Genomic DNA, 24,181 nt, shown 5'->3' with positions numbered 1-24,181 from the left:
TGATTCCACTTCACTGACAAAACCGAAAAATCTTCCGTAGTCAGCTCACATGTTGAATATTTAGAAAAGAGCACTACAAGCTTTGAAAGTCATGAAAAACATTTGCAGCAAAAGGACATATTTCAAACTTTATTTATAATGAGTTATAGATTAATAGTTCTTGCTGCTCTAATTTACTCTGATACCTTTTATTTTGAAACATTTGGAATTAGCTTGTTTAGAAAATGTAATAAATATTTGTCAATGTAGTAGAATTCTGGAACAATTGAAAAGTGAAAGAGGACTTGTCAGGTGACCAGGATAAAGATTACTGATATTTTGGAAAACTTGGGGCACATCTTCTAGCCTGCAGTACCCACTATGCAGAGAGAACACTGTGCGGCCTGGCTAAAAGCAGGGATTTTAAAAGCAGAGGCTAGATTTAATTGCAGGTAACTCTGATTGAGTTAGCACGGGGCTCTAAATCATACAACTGCTGTAAATTGCTGCCATGGACATCTTTCAATAGATCTCGATGATAAATGTTATCATTTCCCAATAAATACACTTGTAATTTTCCTGGTAGTACCTTTGCCAAATGTAAAGATATCTGAAATTAGTGAGATATTGATACCATCCTCTGTGACTTGTAAACGAAGAGACATCTCAGGCAACATATTAAAATTCGGAGCTGTATCTAGGCACTTCTTACACAGGAATCGCTTAGCCATAAAGAGAAATTGCAGCAGGGAGGAATGAAAGGAAGGTAAACGGAGAGCTAGAGCCTGATGGTCTGAGCAAATACAGTGTATAACCAGGAGCTTGACTCTGCAGCGGTACAGCTGAGGAGACAGGGAAAACATTGCTGAGCTTTCTGTTGGATGCTGGAGCACAGCGCTTTGTTACTCTTGTCACGATTTGCTAAGGTGAAGTGAGCTGAAAGGAGCAGGTGGCGCAGGGTGATGGGCCAAGCAAGGAGGCTGTGCCTTGAATACATCATGAGGCATCAAGGAGCTGCCTTTGAGAAACAGCCTTTTCAACAGAAACTTTGAATGTATTTCTTTCAGAGGCTGTTCTGCACAGCTGCCCTTACTCCCATTTTCCTCAGCATACTCAAGAACGCCTCTTACTCTGTTGACAGTAGGAATTACTAAAAACCCTAAAAATGATTCCTGTACATACAAGGTCACAGTAAGCCTTTTAAGTATATGTACTCTAGATTGTATCTGTCCCTCTGCCGTAAAGATTTTTCTTTCACCTCAGTCTTGTACATTTAGTAGAGGTATAGAGGCTTGTCCGCATGATAAACAGTGTCCTAGTTTCAGTTTATGGAAACTTCTTACCCTACAAAATTAGTAAGCAATGGAGACCAGACTGTGAATCTCCTTTTGCTGAGAATCAATGTTTATTATGGGTCTCAGTTCAGTGAAATCCTGCCAGGCATACTTAAGTGCCACTTCAAACTCAGCACATACTCAAATGTTTTCTCGATCAGGAGCCAACATTGGCTCTAACATGACACCTAATTGCCTGCTAGTATGAATAAATGGTTCACAATCTGTCCTAAGTGTTCGGTGGTGCTTATTTGACTTTTTGCACCTCTTACAGCAAGACTTAGCTTGCAAGATCACGCCTCTATAGCTATAACATTCTCCTCGGGTCTCTGTTCCTCACCAAGATCAATGAAGCCTGCTTTAAAGTAACTTTGAAAGGTAGAGCTGGAATGATGTATCTCCTGATATGAAGATATGTTTTCCTACCTAATCTCTTACTGTAAAAATTGAAAATATAATGCATACTTTCTCCCCAACTTATTAAGGTATGACTTTATTGGTTTAACCCCTCATTACTGAAAGTGAAATGGTTCACATGAAGGTAATAATTTAAGTGATTTAATAGTTTTGACTTAATAGTTTATAATGGTTTTTGGTTTATAACTCTGTCTTTTATAAACAAAAGACGCAGATCTTTTTTATTACAGTTGCAATTTATTCTGTATATTATGCACAGTAATTTTGGGGAGTAAAGTTTTCTCTTTATTTTGTTTTCTCATTTTGCAAATTATTATAAGGTTAATAAAGACGTTCACAAATTCCCCTTTCTAATTATTTAGTTACCAGTACCATTAATTTCCTGTGAGACTAGCAATCTAAGAGTGCATTGAGTTTTTTTCCATTAAATATTTGTGTTGATATTTCTGTAGTCTGAGTAAATTGTATCTGGTGTCTGTACAAAAAAGCCTTACTCCAAAGTACAGATTATCTAGAGTTTTATTTTGTTTTTAAGAACCACTTTTTTTTTCTTGTTGCTGTTAACCCTTTCTGATTTGTAGAAGATTAAAGAAACTTAATAGCATAGTTTTAATACTCTACTTTCATTTTTCATTGTTATAGCCTGGTAATGTGTATTTGAAGAAGGATTGCAGTATATAATTTTCTTGATCAGTGTTATCCTAAATGCAATTATTTCATGAAAAATAATGTTTGATAAACCTCTGAAGTGGTAGGATAAATAGCTCACATCCCACTATTATATGCCTTCTAAGGATTCTGTGACTGATTCCATACTTAAGAACCATTTTGAAAAAAAGTCTTTTTTGTAGTGCTTTTATGTTTCTGCTTTTGATCAAAACCCAAAGCTGTTAGGAACAAAAGAGAATTAACAGAAAAGCAAGAGAGGCTGCTTTGAGTCTGTTTGGCTGTTTTTGTGACACTGTAAGGAAGTTCGAAACATCAGGGTGACATATACAATGAGTCAGGCAAAAATTCAGTTTACCACCAAAGCAGTGTTCACTCGTTGGGCTCAGGATTTCTACTTGATAACATGCAAAGTTTCCACTGTTGCATTCAAAATATGTTCATACAAAACTTTTAAAATAACTGAGCAAATCTTTGATGGTAAGAGTAGGATTTCCATTAACCCCCTTCATATTAATGCCAGTTTTCGCACACATTGAAGTGACACAGAAACAGATCAGAAAGTATGAATGGCTGCTGGCACCTACTCTTTATGCTCTGTCTATCGTTTGGCAAGAGTAGCTGGGGAGGTGTTTCACAGAAGGGCTAGCATGACTGGAAATGTGTCTGTTTCCAACACTAACGGTTTGCCTGTTAAAATACTCTTTCCCTACATATTTTGCTACTTTTATACACCTAGATTGTCACAGCTACAAAGCCTTAATGTCCTTAGGTCTGTGTCAATTCCCTTTGATATCTTTGAGAAAACCATCCTGGTAAAGCACAAAGTACTTCTGAAAATTGCTCAATTATTTAGTAACCTGACTTCTTGTGGAAACTATGCTTAGACAAACTCACTTTTTCCATGGATTAATCCTTTCCTTTTGAACTTATTGATGGGTTTGCTTCAATTTTTAACAAGGTGATTACGGGGTCAAAGGTAATTATGTTCTTAATTTTTGGTAATGTGTGGCCAAGCAGATTAGGCAGATCACGTCAGCTCCTTGTCTAAAGAGCAGTTTTCAGACACCCTGGAAAAAGTAGCACAGATACCATGAAAAAAGCTTCAATCAGAACTAGTTCCTTGAACACCAAATTCAGTCAAAGTCAAGTGAAGTCCATGTGAAATGCTTCTTTCTTAGTTCTAGAGCTGATGGAACAGTTTTATTTAGTTTTTCAAGAGGATATATTATACAAGGATGATTTTCATAAATATTTTTCCTCCACAGCTACAACTGAAGTCATACAGGCACTCAGGAACTACAGAAAGAGCAGAAGCAAAAATTGTCTTCATAAGAAAGTAAGTAAATAAAAGTGATAGCACCTTCGCAAATACGTCCTTACTGCTTATGCATTCAGAGCATATCCAAACTCTGACTATTTGTTGATTTTATAAAATTTTACATAGGTGCAAAATGGCATTACACTGACTAATTATCTTTAATCAGTACTCCAGCTTTAGTTCTGTCATTTGGCATGTAAATATCATTAATCTTGTCATCAACTTAGCACTTTTTTTTTCAGCTATGGAAGGTCACAACTTCAGTTGAAATTGAATCTAATCTTGATTTGAAAGTCTAATATTTAATGTGTATGGAAAAGATGTTAGACAAAAAGCCCTCTAGTCTTTTGCTTTTGCTTTACACCATTTTGACATTTTGACTTTGGAATCCTGAAAGTAATGCTTCTCCTAAATTTCTTGAAGTAAGTCTTTCTAAGATGTTCAACATGGCAGTTGCTTTGCCTCCATGCCAGCTGCTGTGACAACTATGACTTTGTTTCAATATGCAGTGAAGAAGAAGGTGATTCCCCGTACATCTTTTCTGCTGTCAACAATAATGACTGAGCTATCACGCAGGAAGTGGCAAATGATGCTGATAACACAAAACTGGGAGGAGTGGTGGATACACTGGAAGGCTATGCTGCCATTGAGCGAGACCTAGACAGGCTGGAGAGTTGGGTGCAGAGGAACCTGATGAAGTTCAACAAGGGCAAGTGCAAGGTCCTACACTTGGGGAGGAACAACCCCATGCACCAGTACAGGCTTGGAGTGGACCTGCTGCAGAGCAGGTCTGTGGAGAGGGACCTGGGAGTCCTGGTGGACGACAAGCTGACCATGAGCCAGCAGTGTGCCCTTGTTGCCAAGGAGGCCAATGGTATCCTGAGATGCATTAAGAAGAGTGTGGCCAGCTGGTCGAGGGAGGTTCTTCTCCCCCTCTACTCAGCCCTAGTGAGGTCCTGTCTGGAGTACTCTGTCCAGTTCTGGGATCCCCAGTTCAAGAAAGATGAGGAGCTACTGGAGAGAGTCCAGTGGAGGGCTACAAGGGTGATGAGGGGACTGGAGCACCTCTCCTATGAGGAAAGGCTGAGGGAGCTGGGCTTGTTTAGCCTGAAGAAGAGAAGGCTGAGAGGGGGCCTTATAAATGCCTACAAATATCTTAAGGGTGGGTGTCAACAGGATGGGGCCAGACTCTTTTCAGCGGTGCCCGGTGACTGGGCAAGGGGCAACGGGCATAAACTGAAGCACAGGAGCTTCCGTCTGAACATGAGGAAGAACTTCTTCACTTTGAGGGTGATGGAGCACTGGAACAGGCTGCCCAGGGAGATTGTGGAGTCTCCTTCTCTGGAGATATTTGAACCCTGCCTGAACGAGGTCCTGTGCAGCCTGCTCTAGGTGACCCTGCTTTGGCAGGGGGGTTGGACTAGATGATCGCCAGAGATCCCTTCCAACCCCTATCGTTCTGTGATTGTGTGAAATGCAAATTTCTCTCCTTACTCTGCTTGAGGAAGCTTTATTACCAGTCACCCGAGAAAGCACCCTAATTCCCACAAAGTTTAGTGAGGAAATGGTGACAGGAGAAAGATCTGTGATAGTGTCGTGTACAATACAGTTCAGGAGTGATTGTGTCAGTTAACCTTTGGTGCATCACGATCTCATTGCATTTGCTTGATTTTACAGCAAAAAGTCATTACAGTATTTGAAGAAAGGAGAGACCAAATAAAGTTGTTGCTCCAGATTTGCCAAAGTAGAAAGTAGATTAAATTACATTACCATATATAATGTTGAAAAGACATTAGATTTGATCTTAGCTAAAAGGACAAGTAGAATAAGATGCTTGTACTGAAATTTCAATGAAAGAAAGATAGTATTTTCATTTTATTAGAATTAGCTTTGTTCCTTCTGTCTCTACCTAGAAATATGTAACTATGCAACAGTGAGCACAACTGTAGCTAATATTTGTGTGACCTTCAGTATTATGGTAATTTATTTAAATGTTCTTTGTTAATTAAGAATATTTTACAGAAAAGGCAACTAAATTACTTTTACCAATTAATTATATCTTTGAAATTGTTGGAGTAATCAATTATAATAATCAACAAGCATTATGGAAATAAAATAACAAATAGTCTGAAATGCCAACTGCTCTGTTTTAGGCTTGTTTTTTACTTCTCATTGAAAAGCATAACCATTTTTTAATGCAAACCCTTTTATATGTTGTTCATTTCTACATAAACTAGTGATAGAATCTTCATTAAGAAGGCAAAAGTCTTGCTCATTCAAAATTTCAGAAAGTAGGTGGATATGTATCTGAGGATTTGGTAAATGTTCACTTTTACAGCTGTGAAAGTACTCTCCAAGATCACTGTTAGGTGACTCAAATAGAAGCCTCTTGAATGAAGCTTCTTTATTGTTTGCGTCAAATAAGAAAAAATACATGTAGAAAGAGCTGAAAAGAGTAAATAAAAACTGTGAAAGCTTTATTCTGATGAAATTACTGTTATAAATACAGAAAGCTTTATGGTGATAGAAACTTCTTTCGTGTCCAGTTCTGAAATGATTCACATCGTACCACAGAATGAAAGTGGAAACAGTCTACAGAAACTGAGGGTGCCTGTAAGTGTCTGTAAACCACCTAAAACATGATTTTAATCAAAGTGTTGGTGGCTGTTCAGCTTTCTTCCTCCCTTTCTCCCTTCCTCCCTTTCTTTCTTCTTTCTCTTTCTTTCTCTTTCTTTCTTTATTTCTTTCTCTTTTTTTCTCCTCCTGCAAAACTGTGGTTCTTATCTTCTCAAAACGAAGCTCAGAATTTAACACACAGCAGAGATTCTCTCCCTGTCTTTATTTTTTGGTTTTACATTGCAAGTCATCAGTGTTATTTCTGAGTGCTTTCCAGGTGAAACATAGTGCCTCTGGGGAATTAGGACTGCATAACAGGAAACGTATGGCATATCCTGCATTTGTACTTGGAAAGTGTACATCCTGATACAGATTGCAAAGGTAATACTCAGACTAGTAAAGTTATGTAACGTGCTTGTGTTTCTTTTCAAGTACATGCAGAGTGACACATTTAAAGAAAAAACATAAGAGAATGAATTTTCTTAGTATTTTAAGCGTCTTTTGCTAGACAATTTTCTTTTTCAAAAGTTGTGATGTAGAATTTATAACTCAGAACTGAACAGAAATCTAGGTCCCACCCTGCATAACGCATTTGAACTTTCATGTTTATAGTTAGGGGATGACAATAAAAACAGAGCGTGACATGACCATGGCTGACAAAACTAAATGTATTTTTGAGACATCTGGAAAATTTTAAAAACCTTACTATAGGCAAGAATTGTAGAATCACAAATATGATTGTAAACGGTGGACAGTGATCATATGACATTGCAGTTGTCTTACAGTCTGAAGTTCTAACTGGTAGCGATTCTAGATTAATCTTTTTATTAAACAAGAAATAAGTAATACCTGCTTGTCAAATAAGCAATATCACCAATGAGATGGCTGCTTCATCCTCAGCTTGATCCTTGAAATTAAATACTGTGGCTCAAAACCCTTTTGCTTTAAACATAGATTTCTATGGGCAATCAATGAGGGCCAAATGCTTTGATCGTACCCTCTTCACTGTGTCTGTTCTTCTCGTCAGAGATGAGGGGCAAGGAACTCTTAAGTTTTGGCAGCTCTGTGTCACCCCATATTTCTTCTACTCAGGGAAATGCCCCAGCTGGACATTTAATCTGACTTCTAACCTCATTTGCACCAACACAAAAAGTACCAGTGATTCTGGCCCCAGAGCCTTTTTCTCCTTCAAAAAGAAAATCAAACAGCATGACTGAACCTGGAAGATCGAACAAGCAGCTCCGTCTGAATAAAGGACAAAAAAGAAAGAGAAAGTAGCTGAAGCAACAGCATGTTTTCTTATTTGTGCTTTGCACTTTGACACCAGCAGATAACATGTGTCTGAGCCTGCGCTCAGAAAATTAGTCTGTGTGGGATGTGTGCTACAACAAGCTCAGCAAATATTTCCACTGCTCTGAAATAGAAGTCTAGCATTTTAAATTAAGTACTTTTCAAGTGACAGGAGGACCAAGGCATCCAGACACTTCTGTGGTTCTGGAACAGTCTTTGGGGATGGTTAATTTTAAGATGTTTTTATATTTTTAATATATTAAACATATTTTAATTGTTTTATGCACGGATATATTATTTTACATGTTCATTGCTATATTATTTAAATTTTAATTTTATTTATATACATAATTTTATCTATTTTCTTTGCATTTATATTTGCTTCTCTTTATATAAAAACAAACAAACAACTAAACAAACCCTAATCTGATCTCAGTCCAAAGTGATGATGTTCAAATCCTAGAATTACAGAATCATAGAAAGTTTTGGGTCGGAAAAAATTATTCTTTCATGTGACCTTGTCCTGCAAATGGTAGACCTTTCCTTCTGAAGCTGAAGACACTCAAAATCTTCCCAGATCATTCAAAAAGGTTTAACTAAGTGTAGCAGAAGCAGAACTGAAAAAATGGTGTATTACTAGATCTTTTTTTTTTGCCTTTTTTTTTTTCATCTTTAGATAACAGTATTTCGATGTTACTTTTTTTTGTTCATTCCGTCTGCTCTCTAGAAGTGACATAGAATATTTTCCAAATGTTTAGGAAATATTTTTTTTCAAAATGAATAAATGGACATTACCACTCTTTACTTCCAATTTTTACTAGTTTCACAATACCTGGTATACTTGGAGGACCAATGTAAACTGTAACCCAGCTGGAGCCATTCATCAGCCTTCGCTATGGTGACCAACAGGACAACTGGGACATGTCATTGCAGCACAGTTGAGATCATCAGCTACTTGTCTTCTTCATCTCAATGCAGTCATTGCATAAATTTTTAGCAGGGGTAAAGGACATACTATCTTTCATCTTCAGTACCAGTTTACTCAATCTGACATAAAATACCCAAGTTATATTAGGAGGATTCAAAGTTTGAACTTTCACCAGGACTGCTGTTGCTATCATGCATAATACATGCTGCTAGTTCTTCAGCTCATGTCACTTCTAAAGCAGTTCAACTTTTGCTTTTAACATGTTTCTTCTGTAAAGGAGAAAATTGTCTTTTTTTTCTGAAAAAGACAAATTGCCCTTGAAATGGTACAAATAATAAAATCTGGCTGCCTTGAAGGCTTTTTCAGGATGCCAAGTCTGTGTTTGAGCAATGATGCACTGGAAGATGTACTTCATGCTAGGATAAAAACATCCCAACAAGACATTCGAGGCTGTTGTAGCTCCACTTTGTTACAGATATTTGGAATATGTTCGGAAATAAAGAAGCCGTTAATGTTTTTTGTGTTCTTCAATGGAACTACTAAAAGTAGGTTACATTTCAGCAAAATGGAAATAAAAAAAAATTAAAAAAGAGCAAAGAGGAGGGAAGGGAGCACAGTGGTTACTGAATAATTATTAGAGCTTTTAAGTGATAACTTCTGCCTTAGGACTGTTGACCTATCTTTGGAGGTGCCTGCCTCTCTCCACAGTGTTCCTCATTCTAACTCCACCAGAGATGGGCAGTAGTGTTGTTTGACCTCAGAGATGTAAATACCTTCCTTTATGTTTATGTTTTTTTTTTTTTTTTCCCCCTGTGTCTAATTTTACAGACCAAAGGGGTTGGTGTAATTAGGTCAAGTACCTTAACTAAGCTTTTGCAAAGTTTTGCACATTGAGGAAGTGAATGTAACAAGGTCTACTTCAGTGTAGGTTATATTCTCTTCATCTCCTCGGTTCTTTTGACACTTTCCTCATCAGACACTGACAGTTCTGTACTTTCTGTATTCTAATCTATTTTACAAATTCCTCAACACAGATTTTACATTTGATAATAACACTTGTATTTTGCTTTAAGACTGGACCTAAATCAATAGGTTCAAACAATCAAGATAAATGGAAAACATCTCTGAAATTGAATGTACTTTTGGCCAGGCAGGCTAGTCAAAAGAACAAAGGAAAAAAAGAAAGAATGAGAAGAAAAATCTTAAGCATAAAGGAATCTTGCAATGTTCTTGTCTCCTCAATCCTCCTATTTAAACACAATGTCAATAGCAAATGTTTGGGATACTTTCACAAATGTCCATAAGGGACCATATTTTATAGCACAGCACATGTTTTACTAGGTGTTTTTGGTACAACTCTTGCTGGGTACATGGCAAAAAGGGTTCTTTCAGAATGCTGCTGTATGGTATGTTACAGTTGTAGAAGAGACACTGCCTAACTCGGGATTGTCTTTGAACAGGCAGCTTGTGAAGAGTGCCTTGTCTTAGGATAGTCATGCAGGAAAAGCATAATTAAATCTTATGAATATTTTGTTTCCCTGACAGCAGCAAACATCTGTTGGCTTTTCTTTAAAGAGCTTCTTTCTGAAGTGCATGGTTTTATTTCCAGAATTTATAGTTATTCTTCTGGCACTTAGACAGTTTGAAATCAGGTCCAGAGGAGGGCCACAAAAATGATAAGTGAGATGGAACGCCTCTCCAATGAAGAAAGGTTGAGAGAGTTGGGGCTGTTCAGCTTGGAGAAAAGGCGGCTGCAGGCAGACCTTCTAGCAGCCTTCCAGCACATGAAGAGGGCCTACAGAAAAGCTGGAGCGGGACATTTTACAAGGGCATGTAGCGACAGGACAAGGGGTAATGGCTACAAGCTGAAAGAGGGCAGATTTAGGTTAGATACAAGAAAGAAATTTTTTACTGTGAGGGTTGTGAGGTACTGAACGAGATTGCCCAGAGAAGCTGTGGATGCCCCCTCTCTGGAAGTGTTGAAGGCCAGGTTGAATGGGGCTTCGAGCAACCTGATCTAGTGGAAGATGTCCCTGGCCATGGCAGGGGAGTTGAAACTTTGTAATCTATAAAGTCCCTTCCAATTAAAACCATTCTACGATTCTATGATTCTATGAAATGATGTTGACTATAAAGCTTAGAATCCTGAGAACCTGACACTTCATGTAATGCTTTGAAAATCTCCTTAGGATAGGAAATACTATTATTATAATAGGTTCTATAGCAAACCAGCTCAAAGAAAGTGGAAAACAACAATATAATAGTTCCTAAGTAGCTTTTTGGATAGTATGCCCCTTATCATTGTAGGTTAAATATTCCTTCTGTTCATATACAGATTTTTGGTTTACTCTCGATACTCTTCATTCTCCAGAAGTTGGGGTTACAGACAAGGAGCAGTAGAAAGGGCTTATAATGTTCTACAAAAGTGTCACAATGCTTACTTTAGCTGTTATTTTTATGGAATTACATCCTTTCTGAAAAATAGGCATTGGCTAAATTTGACATCATGGTTCTTCTTTTGACTATCTTTTCTTCCCCCTTTTTGAGCTAATGTAGAAAACATTTTCTATTAAATATTTAGTGCTTCTTTTGTTACTGTAATCAATTTCAAATGTAGCATGAACAAGGACACACACTACTACTACAATAACTTCTTTGCTTTTATGAGCCATGTTCCTGCATCTTTCTATGTGGAAGAAGGTACTCTGGTGCTAGAAGAGTTTGTAAAGGCAGTCAGCCCCAACCTTAGGACAGTAACAGACAGTCATAATGTGCAGTCCCCCCAAAATATCAATAGCCAAGCTTAATTACTGTAATTTTTCTTGAATCTGTTTTTGGGGGTTATGTGTCTGGTGACAAATTGTGTAATTGTTATGGATAAGAGAAAGGTCTCTCCTTGTGTTTTCAAATTATTTCAATTGAATGTTGACTAGCAATCATGTAAGTTTGATGGATTAAAGTGCCATTAAAAAATAGCGAAGGAAATGGTTTCTTTGTTGCTGATTTTTAAAGAAGTGTTCACAGAATCACAGAATGTTTGTGGTTGGAAGGGACCTCTGTGGGTCATCTAGTCCAACCCTCCTGCCGAAGCAGGGTCACCTACAGTAGACTGCACAGGACCTTGTCCAGGTGGGTCTTGAATATCTTCAGAGAAGGAGACTCCACAGCCTCCCTGAGCAGCCTGTTCCAGTGCTCCGTCACCCTCAGAAGGAAGAAGTTCTTCCTCATGTTCAGACAGAACATGAGGAAGTGTAAATAGTGTTTATTTATCTTTAGCTTATGAAAAGAGTTAAAACAATTGTAAGCACATATTGTTTACCTTCTAGGCATTCAGGAAGAGAGTGAATATAGAAAAGATATTAGAGAAATGCTATGTTGCTTAATGACAGCCTTTATGAGGACAGGCGTATGTGATGGACAGATGGGTGGACTAACAGAACTAAGTGCATTATTAGCTGCTCAGACATTTGTTGAATGTCAGCCAAAACTACTGAAACATAGCAATCGACCATTGTTAAACATATCCCACAGGGAGAACAACTACATACATATTTTTGTTAAGATGCAGAGACAGAAAAATGATTGTACAAACTCATATAAACCACATTTTGTAAACAGTCAAAGGAGTTTGCTTTTAAAGTGGCTACCTGAGTTTAAAATATCAGTAGATCATCTACCTACTTAATATATGATTTAAAAAATATTTATAACCTGAATTCCTCCTTCTTCTACACATTAAGAAAAATAATAGCTGGTATTTTTGTTATGCCCTTCAATCAAATAGTTTAGAAGCATTTTAAATATGCCTTATCGCCTCTAACATTGATTTTACTACTCACTGAAATGTAGTCACTGCAAGTGGAATACTACAGCTGTCTTAACAGTATTTAGTGTAGGACTGATTCTTGTGAAGTGTTAAATCATCCTCACGTTGGCTTTTTATTTGTTCTCTGATTTCTGTCGTCACAGCTGATGGATGAATTAAATCAGTAACTGCATTTATAGAAGAAATAGAAATGTAATTTTGGTCCTGATTCCCTTAAAGCAGAACTGAACCACACTAATATGCAGAGTCTAATTGGAAACGGATTGCAGCACGTCTGAAGGAGGTTATGGTGTGAGGCACACCATAACAGTGAGTAAAAAAAAGATCTGCTTTCTAACATGACAAGAATGATTTGCAGTTAATAATAGAGAGAGCAAAGGCCAGTCTTTTCAGTTACCCTTGGCTTCACCTAGGACAAAATAAAAAATCACTTCTGTTGCTGTGAGCTACTTGCCTTTCTTCCAATCATTATTGCTTAGTTATAACTTAGTGATAAAATCTGTCATTACTGACTTTGTTGACATTAAACTTGATTTATTTGCATGCCTGGTGAATAAGAACTGCATTATGTTGGCTTTCAGATCACTTGCGTACTCAAGATAGTAAGTGCATCACTGATTTAATTGTCTTTTGCTGGTTCACTTGCTCTCTAATCTCGGTTTGAAAATAAAATTGGGTCAAATTCATCCTTGGCATAAGTCCACTGACTTCAGTGGTAGTGCTCTAGAGAAGAACTTGGTCCATTATTTTGAAGTCGAGTCAAATGATAATAGAGTACTGTCTATATCATAAAGCATTTTTTTTTCCTGCTGTTGTGTGGGGTGTCAGTCAGAAATCAGCAAGATAAACTTTAAGGCCAAATTCTGCCCTCAGCTATGCACTTATGCAGTTGAAAATCTCAAAGACAATTTTGATATCCTTATTTAAATAACATCTTCCTGAATTACACTTCCTGTTCCATTCTTTGTTAATCACACTGAGAGACTGAAGCCAAGTACTTTCTGTGTACATGGAGACCACACCCTCCAAGTTACTTGGCACCTAACAACAGATGTTGTAAGTCTTTTCCTCCTATTGATTTTAGTGGGAGATGAGTAGTAGCCTGTCCTGGGTTCGGCCAGGACAGGGTTAATTTTCACCAGAATCCAGGAAGGGAATCCAGGAAAGGACAAAGCCGGGCAGGCTGACCCCACCTGGCCAAATAGAGCTGGGTATTCCACACCATGTGCCGTCATGCTGGGTTCCGGTGGGGGGGCGGGGCAGCGGGAACTCGCTTGCAGCTCGGGAGGGCTCAGCGGCGGTGTGGTCCGAGAGAGCAGTTCTGTTCTGCTGGTTTGTTTTGTGTATTCCCCTTTTCTGTATCGTTGTTGTTCCTGTTCCCTCTGTTTGCTGTTCTGTTAAACTGCCCTTATCCCGACCCACTGGTTTCTGCCTGTTTCTTTCCATTCTCCTCCACACCCCGGCGGGGGGAGGGATGGCCGCCTGGTGCTTTTGTTGCCGGCTGCAGCCAAAATCAGAACATAGCCCAAGGAATATACTGCAACATTTAGGGTCCAGACCTCAGAAAAAATCCATGAGGGTGTACCTTAGCGTGGTCACGCAGAACCATCCTCATCTTTGCAGTACTCTAAACAGGTCCACTCACTGAATCAGGAATCTAGATTTTTTCTGCTAAAACTGTCTAGAGCAAACATTGGAAAACCTGGAAATTCTTCTGATTGCTCCAGTCCTAGAAATTTTTAAACTCAGAGTTTGAACCTACACCAGACACAACTCTTATGGTATATTATTACTGGGAGCAAGGGGTGAGGGAAGATGGAATAAAAGGGAGTACTAAGCTTGGAGCATACATTTTTCTTTCCTTTTCCAGGCTTAGGCCTAGATTTCCACTGTTGGTGTAGTTCTGTCAGATACTGCTGTTTTCCCTGTTCCCAGGGTAAAGACAGCAAATTATACAAAACTGAATTGAATATAGCTTTATCCCACAATGGTGGCAGAATTTAGAAATAATGACTAAGAAAAGAATAAATCATTCTGGTACTGTTGAGGGACATAGTACTATGCAAGAGTAGCAGTAATAAGAAATATGCTGGGAGAGTCAGAGGTGATGTCAGAATCAGTGCACAAAATAATAGCAATAAGAAACCCACTGCCAACAAGGAAATCAGTGGAGACTTCAGGTCTTTTCTTTCTGCAAATTAAGTTGTTCGTTCACTTGGTGAAGTATGGACTCACAGAATCACAGAATCACAGATTCACAGAATAGTAGGGGTTGGAAGGGACCTCTGTGGGTCATCTAGTCCAACCCCCCTGTCGAAGCAGGGTCACCTACAGCAGGCTGCACAGGACCTTGTCCAGGCGGGTCTTGAATATCTCCAGAGAAGGAGACTCCACAACCTCCCTGGGCAGCCTGTTCCAGTGCTCCGTCACCCTCAGAGGGAAGAAGTTCTTCCTCATGTTCAGACGAAACTTCCTGTGCTTCAGTTTGTGCCCATTGCCCCTTGTCCTGCCTCTGGGCACCACTGAAAAGAGCTTGGCCCCATCCTCCTGCCACCCACCCTTCAGACATTTGTAAGCATTTATAAGGTCCCCTCTCAGTCTCCCCTTCTTCAGGCTGAACAAGCCCAGTTCCCTCAACCTCTTCTCGTAGGGGAGATGTTCCAGTCCCCTCACCATCCTCGTAGTCCTCTGCTGGACTCTCTCCAGTAGCTCTTCATCTTTCTTGAACTGGGGAGCCCAGAACTGGACACAGTACTCCAGATGGGGCCTCACCAGGGCAGTGTAGAGGGGAAGGAGAACCTCCCTCGTCCTGCTGGCCACACTCTTCTTGATGCACCCCAGGATCCCATTGGCTTTCTTGGCAGCCAGGGCACACTGCTGGCTCATGGTAAACCTGTCGTCCACCAGGGCACCCAGGTCCCTCTCTGCAGAGCTGCTCTCCAGCAGGTCCACCCCAAGCCTGTACTTTGAGGTACCCTATTTAAAAATTTTAGCCTTTGTTCCTAATTGTCCTATGGTATCTGTTTATCGCAGGGGAAGAAAAGAAATTACACACTGACTGAGAAAATATAGGCTTAATGCAAACCAAGTATATTAAAAACAAGTAAGATTTCATTCTTTTCATAACGAAATATTTCTGTAATGAACTGTTCCAGAATAAAAAAAAAAGGTTTATTTAGTTTATTTTTTTTCCAACAGAGTTGAAGAGCTCTTTAAAAAGAGGTATTTTGGTTCACAGTAATCCATGCAGCTATTTACGACACCCATATTCAACATAACTGACCAGGACAAAGGCTGGGAAAAATTCTTTTTGTTGCAGGGTTTAGTTTGGTCTCCCAGTCTTGCACTTTCAGTCAGGCCTTCAGAGGTGCAACTATTTGAAGTACTCACCTTCAGCTGGACCTTTTGTCTTAGCACAGGTGACATTGACCATAAGTATTTGAAATAACTGAACTCTCCTAAGTAACTGAAAAACCATCCAGACAACAAAATCTATCACTTATATCAACAGTACACAGAAGGCCACCAGGCAAACATGCAAATAGAGATTCATGATGAATCGTAGCAGCTTTTTGAAAATTACTTGAAACTTCAGATCCAGAAATATCTACTACAGTGTGTTCACTGATGGAAATGGTAACATTTTGACTTTAATTAAAATATGGACTTTCTCGAGTGCCTGCAAAGAGCAAATGTGATATTTCACATAGAAATTTGTTTAAATGGAACAGTATTGACTGTACTTGTGGAGTGTTCAAAGTTTTGCAGTATTAAAAGGCAAACTTTGCCCAATGATATAAAATAAAAATACCTCGGCATTGCAGTAACATATATTGCATTATCTGTGCAGAACAAATTCTCGTTGTATTTCACTGGAGTTTTTCCTCATTATAAAACCAGTTTCTGTCTCTTTAGTGGGTATAGTAAGATGAAGCTTGCTGAGATAGTGAAAAATGTCTCACTAAATTCCCTTGTAATAATTCCTCAATAAACATATGAAGTAACTTCTTTCCTGAAACAGCTTCCCCTGTTTCCCAAATTTTCCTGTTAAATATAGTTTTTCTTCTGCCTCTCAGGATTTTAATCCTATTTGCTGAGTTTTAATGAAACAGGTTCTACGATAATTTTAAGAGTGCTGTCTGTGTACCTAGACTCTACTAGACTAAGAGAGTCTATGGTTGTTGACTTAGTGCTTTTTGTTTCCTTGTTTTGTTTTGCTTGTGGTGCCAAAACAATAGACCAAATTCATGAGATGATACAGCTGGAGGAAAACTCAGAATATAATTTAATCTTCTTACACCTGCAGAAAAGAACAGCGTGATATTGTTGACAGATGTTTTACAATGTTGGACCCCTAGTGATGGAAATTCCACAGTCTTTGTCTGCAATACTTTTCACGGGTTCATTATTCTGTTCAAAATAATTTTTAGTGTTTTGTGAAAATCTTTCTAGCTGTAATTGAAAGAGTTTGTAATAGTTTTATGGTCTAATCCTTGTAAGAAGCTCAATGTGACAACAGGCCAATTAGACACTGTATAAAGAAGCAAAGTATTTCTTGGTATGACTTTTAAATTTGTAGCCTTTTAGCTTTCTTGGGTGAAATTTGTCCCAGTAATAGGAATCACTATGAATCCCTCAATATTGCCATTATTTACATTAATTTACAACTTAATTTCCGTATCATGTAACTAATGGTTGTAATCTTTTAAATCTTCCCCATATCTTATCTTACTCCATATTCTTCTGTGACTTCTCTTGAACTTTTCGAACGGCACACCAACAGTCCACAAAAATGCAGTAACAGATTTTCAGTCCTCTATTATTCTTCAATAGAAATGAACATTTTATTTGCTTTGCAGTTTTTCTGTTTTCCTAGGTGCATTGAAGAATGAAATCAAATAAATTGTCTGGCATGAAACTATTCTTTCCCTTAGTAATTGACGTTGATTTGGGAGACATCAATATGGATGAATTAATGTGAAGTGGCCAGATCCAATATCCACCTTTACGCCTTATGAATTTCCTTTGGTGTTACCCTTGGTAATTTCCTGGCTTGTTTATGCATGGAATTCTTTGCTTCCTTTTCATTCTTGACCTACATATTTTTCAGTAAGAGACTTTAGTCCATCTTTCTGTTTATCCTTTTCTTCAGGACATTAATAAGTGTGTAATAAACGTGTCAAGTGCCACCACTATAAGTAAGAATCCAGGGGCATCTCATTATTAACCTTCTTCCATGTTGAAAATGAACACTTATATCTACCCTTTGTTTTCCTATCTCTTAGCCATTTTCTAATATAAAACAGAACTTTTATCATTTATTCTTTGGCTTCTGTTTCCTTAATAACCTTCTGTGAAGGATTTTATCACAGACATCTCGAAAAGCCAAGTAAATAATTTTTATTTGATAGGTGTTTTTGCTATTCACCCTGTGCTATGACTTCTTCTTCTATGACAATATAAAGCAGCTGGGTATATTGCAATGGGGAGTGAGTGAGAAAGTTGGTGCTTTCTCAACTATTTCCTGTTTAAATGCTCTCAGTTTAGTCATGTGGAAAGTTTAGTTCAGTTGCTGGTATCTTTCATTGTGTTGAGGAAGATGAGTATTGGAAGCATTTTTATCACGCAAACTAGCCAGTCCATTTTCTTAAATGACAGGAGATCTTTTGTTCATTTCAGATATGAATATAATGGAAGGTGTAGTATTGCCTAGGACATTTCGCTCATTTCTTGTATATCCAAGATCTTGAAATGCAGTATTAAAAAGACTGTGGATATCAATCTTAATCAATACAATAAAGCTTAGTGTTACTGTACTTACCAGGCCAAATGATGCCTTTGTAAATTCTTTGTTGTAATTTGCTTGTACGATATTGTAAAAGTATGTGTCAACAGTTCTTAGCCTTGCAGGATTATTACAGTACTTAGAAAAGGATTTCTAGAATTTCCTCAACTGGATGGCTTATCAGGATAATTATTATTCATTATGTCTTCAAAAGTATTTACTTTGCTGTGAACAGGAAATATTCTGCACTGTTGTGCTTGAAAAGTTTTTGGAGTTCCTTAAATGGAGTTCCTTAAATGAGTGATAAATAACTTGCTAAGTAGTCTGATTTCAAGAGACAGTGAGCAGAAGCAGTATGCATCGACATTAGATGAAATTAGAGTTACTTAGTAGAGGTAGGAATTCGTACCCGTTACTTCCATGAAACACAAAACAAGATATGTCTAAGGCAGCAGTTTAGCAGCCAGAATGTGGCTTTCAAAGCTTTCAAAGCTCTCTTCAGAACAGAGCACAAATTTCTTCAAGCTACCATTTCAAAATATATTAAATGGAAATGCATTGTACAACCAATATGATCAGTTACTTCAATGCTAATGTGGTAAATAGGGTATACTTTAAGAAGGATCTCAGCTCAGGGATCCATTACTATATACAAGACTTTATAACCTGAAATATTTTGTGTCTGTGCAGATTTATACCAATTTCCATTTCCAATATATAACACAAATCTTACAATTATGTATTCTATTTATAAAAAATGGTTAAAAAATATGAAGTCTATTTTGTAAAGTCCTTCTGCAATAACACAAATCTCTTTAAAAATATACTTAGTCAAATAATTACAGGTAATCCACCTTATTGTCCTGGAAAAAAGTCAGAAGAATACGAGACAAACTTAAAGCTTGGCATAATTATTTTCAGAATTTCTCTTAAGGTAAAATAAAAGAAAAAAATCACCATTTTTTTTCCATGATGGGAAGTGGAGTTAAAGAAAATTATAGTGTTCTCAGCATATTTTTGCTTAAAAGAGTACCATAGAAAATAAAATTTATTGTGCTGATGTGGAACTATCACATTTGTACTGACAATGACTGGGCAATGGTATAAAATTTCCCTATGGTTAATCTCATGGAAAAACAATGGAAAAGAAGGAAATTGCTTTTCCAGTGGAAAAGAAGGAACTGCTTCGTGCATGGCAAGGAGTAATGTGTCCAATGTTTGTCCCTAGACTTACAAAGACTTCTGTTTATTGGTTGTGGAAGGCTACAAGAAAACAAGAAAACAAGGATGCTACTGTAGAGATAGCTGTATTCTTTCTCCTGCTCCAGAGCAATACACTACACAGAGGTGAAGGATCTTTCACCACTCTGTTCTGCCAAGCAGATGATTTCATTGCCTTGTTTCTCATTTTGTAGAGTCTTGGTTGCTTGTAATCACTGATAGCCCCTGGTGTTTTATTAATGGGTAAGATATCTCCTTTTACACCTTTCAGGGTTTTTTTTCCTGTTATCTTATTTAGATTAAATAACATTCTTTGTGTAAAGTAGGTTGTTCACCAACAAAGGCCATTTTTTTTTTTTACCAAGGTCTATTGTATTTCAGCTAAATTCTACACAACGACAATGCGGGAGTATAGTGGATGTTGTTATAGCTTCCTACTAATATTGTAGGATTATCTAAACGGATTTATACAATCTGTTCTGTTTCACCACAAATAGAATCTTTAATGTCATTTTATCTGCTAGTGAAGAATTCTGTTGAATAGAAATATTTGTGCAGTTCGAAGTATTTAAGGAAAAAAAGCTCAAAATTCAAGCTGTTTCAAATTTTTTTAGGTCTTTCTGTTCCAAAACCAACACTTTGACTAAATAAACATCAATGCGTAAAATGTTTGTATTGTTCTTGCCTACAAAATGCAGGGTTGAGAGAGGAGGTTTGTTCAATTTTGTCTTTAAACACTAGGCTGAATTCAGTGCAGCTTCACAGATGTACTAGACCCCAGTCTATATTAGGAGAAAATTCTTCTGAAACCTGGCACATACAAACATTTTATAATTTTATATTTTTAAGAAGGGACTTTTATTTATTCTGCTTGTAACTGAAGTCTTCAATGAACTTATGAGTACTTAATAAATATTATAAAAAATAATTTTTATTACATCAGTTGTTAATGCTCCAAGCTTTGTTGTATTGTATGATATGTGGCCACAAACAGACATTATCTGGTCTCAGTAGCCAATTTCAAGAACAGCGTCAAGTTTAACTGGCTCTGCAAGAGATGCTGTGAAATCAATTTTGCATTGCAAACAAGAACATTTCTTTCCTACTTTGTCACTAATAACTATTTCACCTATTCAGACCAACAGAGGTCTGAAAACGCAATTTCCTTATTCCTCCTTATGTAGGTCTTCTCTTATCTCAGGCAATGAAAACTGAGTAAGTCAGTCCCATTTTAGTTAAAGTCAGATTCACTTTTAAACTTGCTGTAATACATCTGGGTTGTAACTACTGTAGCACAATTAAAGAGAAAGACTGCTTTATTTTGAAATTGTAATAATCTCTTGGTTTTAAGTCAATAAAAGCAAAAACAATCCAATCCCCCATTTTAGATAGTGAGAATGATTAGAAAAAAAAAAAGTAAAATAGTGGAAAGGGGAGGTAAGGTTTTCCTCTTGTCTTTCAGCTTAAAACACATCTGTATCCACACAATTTCCCTATTCACCTAATAATTTAATATTATTTTTACTAAGCAACTTATTGGAAGGAGAGACACTATTTATTTATGGCAATTCTTGTAGTTACATTACGTACAGCAAAAAAAGGCAATAACTAGAATGTATGTCATTTAATTTAGTTAATAAACTACAGAAGAGCTCCTTATATGATGAGACTTTCTAAGACACTTTTTCTGTCACAAAGTTAATCAACATTAGTAAAGGACATTGCGAAATAGGAACTTGGCTACTTTTCTAATAAAAATATTGGCCAACATTTTCTTAACAAACTGGAAAAATAACTAGTTGCTTAGGGAAATAGAATAAATAAACCACAACTCAAATTCCTTTATTGCATCACAAGTGATATCCATTGCAATTCATAATGATTACTTAAGAATTTTTTATGTATTTATTATTTTTATGGAGAAATGATGCATGCTTCATTTATAATTGTATACAGTAAACTGGCAGTTTCATAACTCATTCATCCACCAGAGGCTGCAATTCTTCTTTCACGTCTGAAAGGTGCCATACAAATACGAGTTATTTATATGAATGCAATGGCTTAAGGCATACTGATGTTTCACATAGACACATCATAAAAACTACCAGGTACAGAAAGAAATTTCATATAGAAAGTGCTCGTGACAGATTCTAGTTTAAAATTCTGTAGGGAAGACATGGGCAAATTGAATCAATTTCTTGCTGTATTTTTTCCTTCCCTTGAAGATATTGCTATATTCAGGCAGGTTTTCATGTAATTCTTTCTGGAACAGAAGATCACTTGGCCACTAAGATTGTGGTTAAACAGGGATTGCAACAGTTTTCTGAAAGTTGAAAACTTGCTGATAGAATGGGAAACTAATACATAGCAGCTGCTGAGTCACTATTTCTCGCTGATTAGGCTTCTCTCCAATTCATTTGCATGAGAAAATAACTACAATGTTACTTCTTTTTTTGCGTGAAGCAAAGGCTATGATCCAGTTCCACTTGAAAATTTCCTGCTTCCACGTGCAGGAGCCCTCACAAGTGTTATAATGCCATAAGACTCTCACCACAGGAATCAGTCTTGTAAACAACAGGAATCAGTCCCATAAATGAAACAGAAGTTGGATATTGCAATCTTCCTCAACTCTTGACACCTAACTTGGAGCTTAGGTTAAAAAGATACCAACATACGGCTTCAGATACATAACTGAAGTGTGAGATTCTTGCCCTTCTAATGAATACTGATGAAAGACAGGAATGAGATATATAAAGTACCTCTACACTAGTCCAGTAGTGCAAAAGTCAGAGTTAAAAATATCAATGTGCATGTAGAGCAAGCATCTCTAATTTAGCAGACAAAGCTAAAAGGTTCATTGCTTAGAAACTGAAACTATGTAGTACTAAACTGGAAATAAATTTTGATTTTTGAGGTGTAAATAACTGTAAGAAGAGACAATTTACAGTGTGGTGAATTTTCTGGTGTTTGAAGTCTGTAAACAAAAGTTTTACTTCAGTTGAATTATAAACTATAGATGCAGTCTTGAATAATTAGATGTCATTCTGTGATTTGTGTTTTTTAAGAGTTTGGTTAAATTATCCCTTCTCAACATATATCTGCTTAAGATTTTTAGGTTATGGAATATTTGACAAACAAACAAGCAACATATTCAAAGAATCTCGGGGTTAGGATAAAAGTACGCAGTGACTTTCAGTAAATGAACTCACTGGACTGTCTTAGGTCCAAACCCATATCATTCTCGCAATTTCTGTTTCCTTATATTTACTGCAATTGAGTTACATTTTTGAATGGCTTAACAGTGTTCTTTGTCTTTCTTCTGATTTTGGCATGTGACTTATGCTCAACTGATTTTATGATTTTGTTGCATAATATTTCACTACATATTGTTAGTTTTGCAGAATTGCATGTAGCTATGTGCTGTAGGAATGTAGTGTTAAGTCCTGTGAGGTAATCTGTACGAGGTCATGAAACAGGAGTTAAAGCTGCATGGAGCTTAGCTATAGCTAGCTTTAATCAATTCACCTCACCTATAGACTTATTTCAGTAGTCTTTATATACTTATTGCAAGAACTGGCAACAGAATCAACTGTGAGTAAAACCTACACGTTTTCCCCAAGCTACACGTTTTCCCATGATCTGACGAGAATGAATGGAATAACTCATATGCTATGCAATTAAACTGTCCTTTTAAAATTTGCTCAAGTTGAACAGCTTTCCAAGCCATTAAAATTTTCCCCTTTTGCTCCATGTTAGAAGTCATCTGTGAAATTCTGTCTTGGCAAGACTAAAATATGGATCTTATGGATCTGAAAGCTCCATTGCATCCTCTCTCAGAATAATCTGTCTACTGCTGGTGTCGTACCAATGTCCTTTGAATCTGAAGCTGCAACAAACAACAGAGAGAAGATTGGGTGTACAGCTTCAGTAGCTTTGTAGCTATAGGAAGAGTTTTCTGTATGTCTGAGTTGAATTTTACTAAAACCTGCAGCACGGTACTAAAGGAGAAAGATAAGTTTTTAGTCAAGAAATAGTCTGTCAGAATGGGATGCATCTCCTTTAATGACCACTAGCAGTAAATTAGTTAGAAAGTTCAGTACTACTAACTTTTTAACCTGTATCACTTTTGCCTTTCTAGAGACGAGCTTTAACCAACTAGAAGTCATCTTATTTGAGCATGAAGTCACACCAGCAGTGGTCATACAGTCACACATAATGAAAAAGTATATGCAGTTGTGGTTTATCTGCATTTTACCAGCATTTACGTCTTTCAGTATTTTACCTCAGCAGTTCTTCTAAAAGTTTTAGAGAAATGGCAGCTAGGAGAGAGAACTGATCCCGACGGAACTCTGTAAAATGTGAGATCTGGAGCTGGAGGTTTCTGGGCATACTTTCTGGGTACATTCATTTGGAGTGCCCTAAATCATATATAAGTAATTCCCTTGATTCCTGGCATTTCTGTCAGGTGGAAAAAAAGGTGTTTTTAGTGTTGAGAGAGTTAATGTTGCAGAAAGGCTATGGAAGATAAGAATGGATGTCTGCCCATCATCATTTATCAAGCCTACTAAAGTTGTTTCCTTCCCTTGTTCAAGCATAAGAATAGAGGCTTCCAAGTCTAAAATATCAGTATCTGACATAAGAATTTGCAGTTGGCGAGGTTTTATTTAACTGTTTGATCAAATCACAGTGGGGCTAGGCTAGTGTTGTAGTTTAACTCGGCAGCCAGCAACTAAGCACCAGACAGCTGCTTGCTCACCCCTCCCCTTCCCCCTCAGCGGGATAGGGAGGAGAAATGGAC

General features: G+C 37.3%; 1 long non-coding RNA gene across 5 annotated transcripts in view; it reads left to right on the top strand.

Moving 5' to 3' along the window:
* The first annotated feature begins 1,583 nt into the window (after positions 1-1,583).
* The window catches only part of LOC142361951 (uncharacterized), a 42,919-nt gene continuing 20,321 nt past the window's right edge, over positions 1,584-24,181 (top strand). For 3 of the 5 annotated variants that reach the window (XR_012764540.1, XR_012764542.1, XR_012764544.1), the window contains exons 1-2: positions 1,584-1,798; positions 3,665-3,735. This is a non-coding gene — a long non-coding RNA (uncharacterized LOC142361951). The remainder of the gene's footprint in view (positions 1,799-3,664; positions 3,736-24,181) is intronic. The other 2 variants (XR_012764541.1, XR_012764543.1) reach the window with 1 other exon arrangement.

This window comes from Opisthocomus hoazin, chromosome 7 (assembly GCF_030867145.1).
Source record: "Opisthocomus hoazin isolate bOpiHoa1 chromosome 7, bOpiHoa1.hap1, whole genome shotgun sequence".
Lineage (NCBI taxonomy): Eukaryota > Metazoa > Chordata > Aves > Opisthocomiformes > Opisthocomidae > Opisthocomus > Opisthocomus hoazin.
The sequence above is the reverse complement of the archived record's forward strand: the minus strand, read 5'-3'. Positions and strand labels throughout refer to the sequence as shown.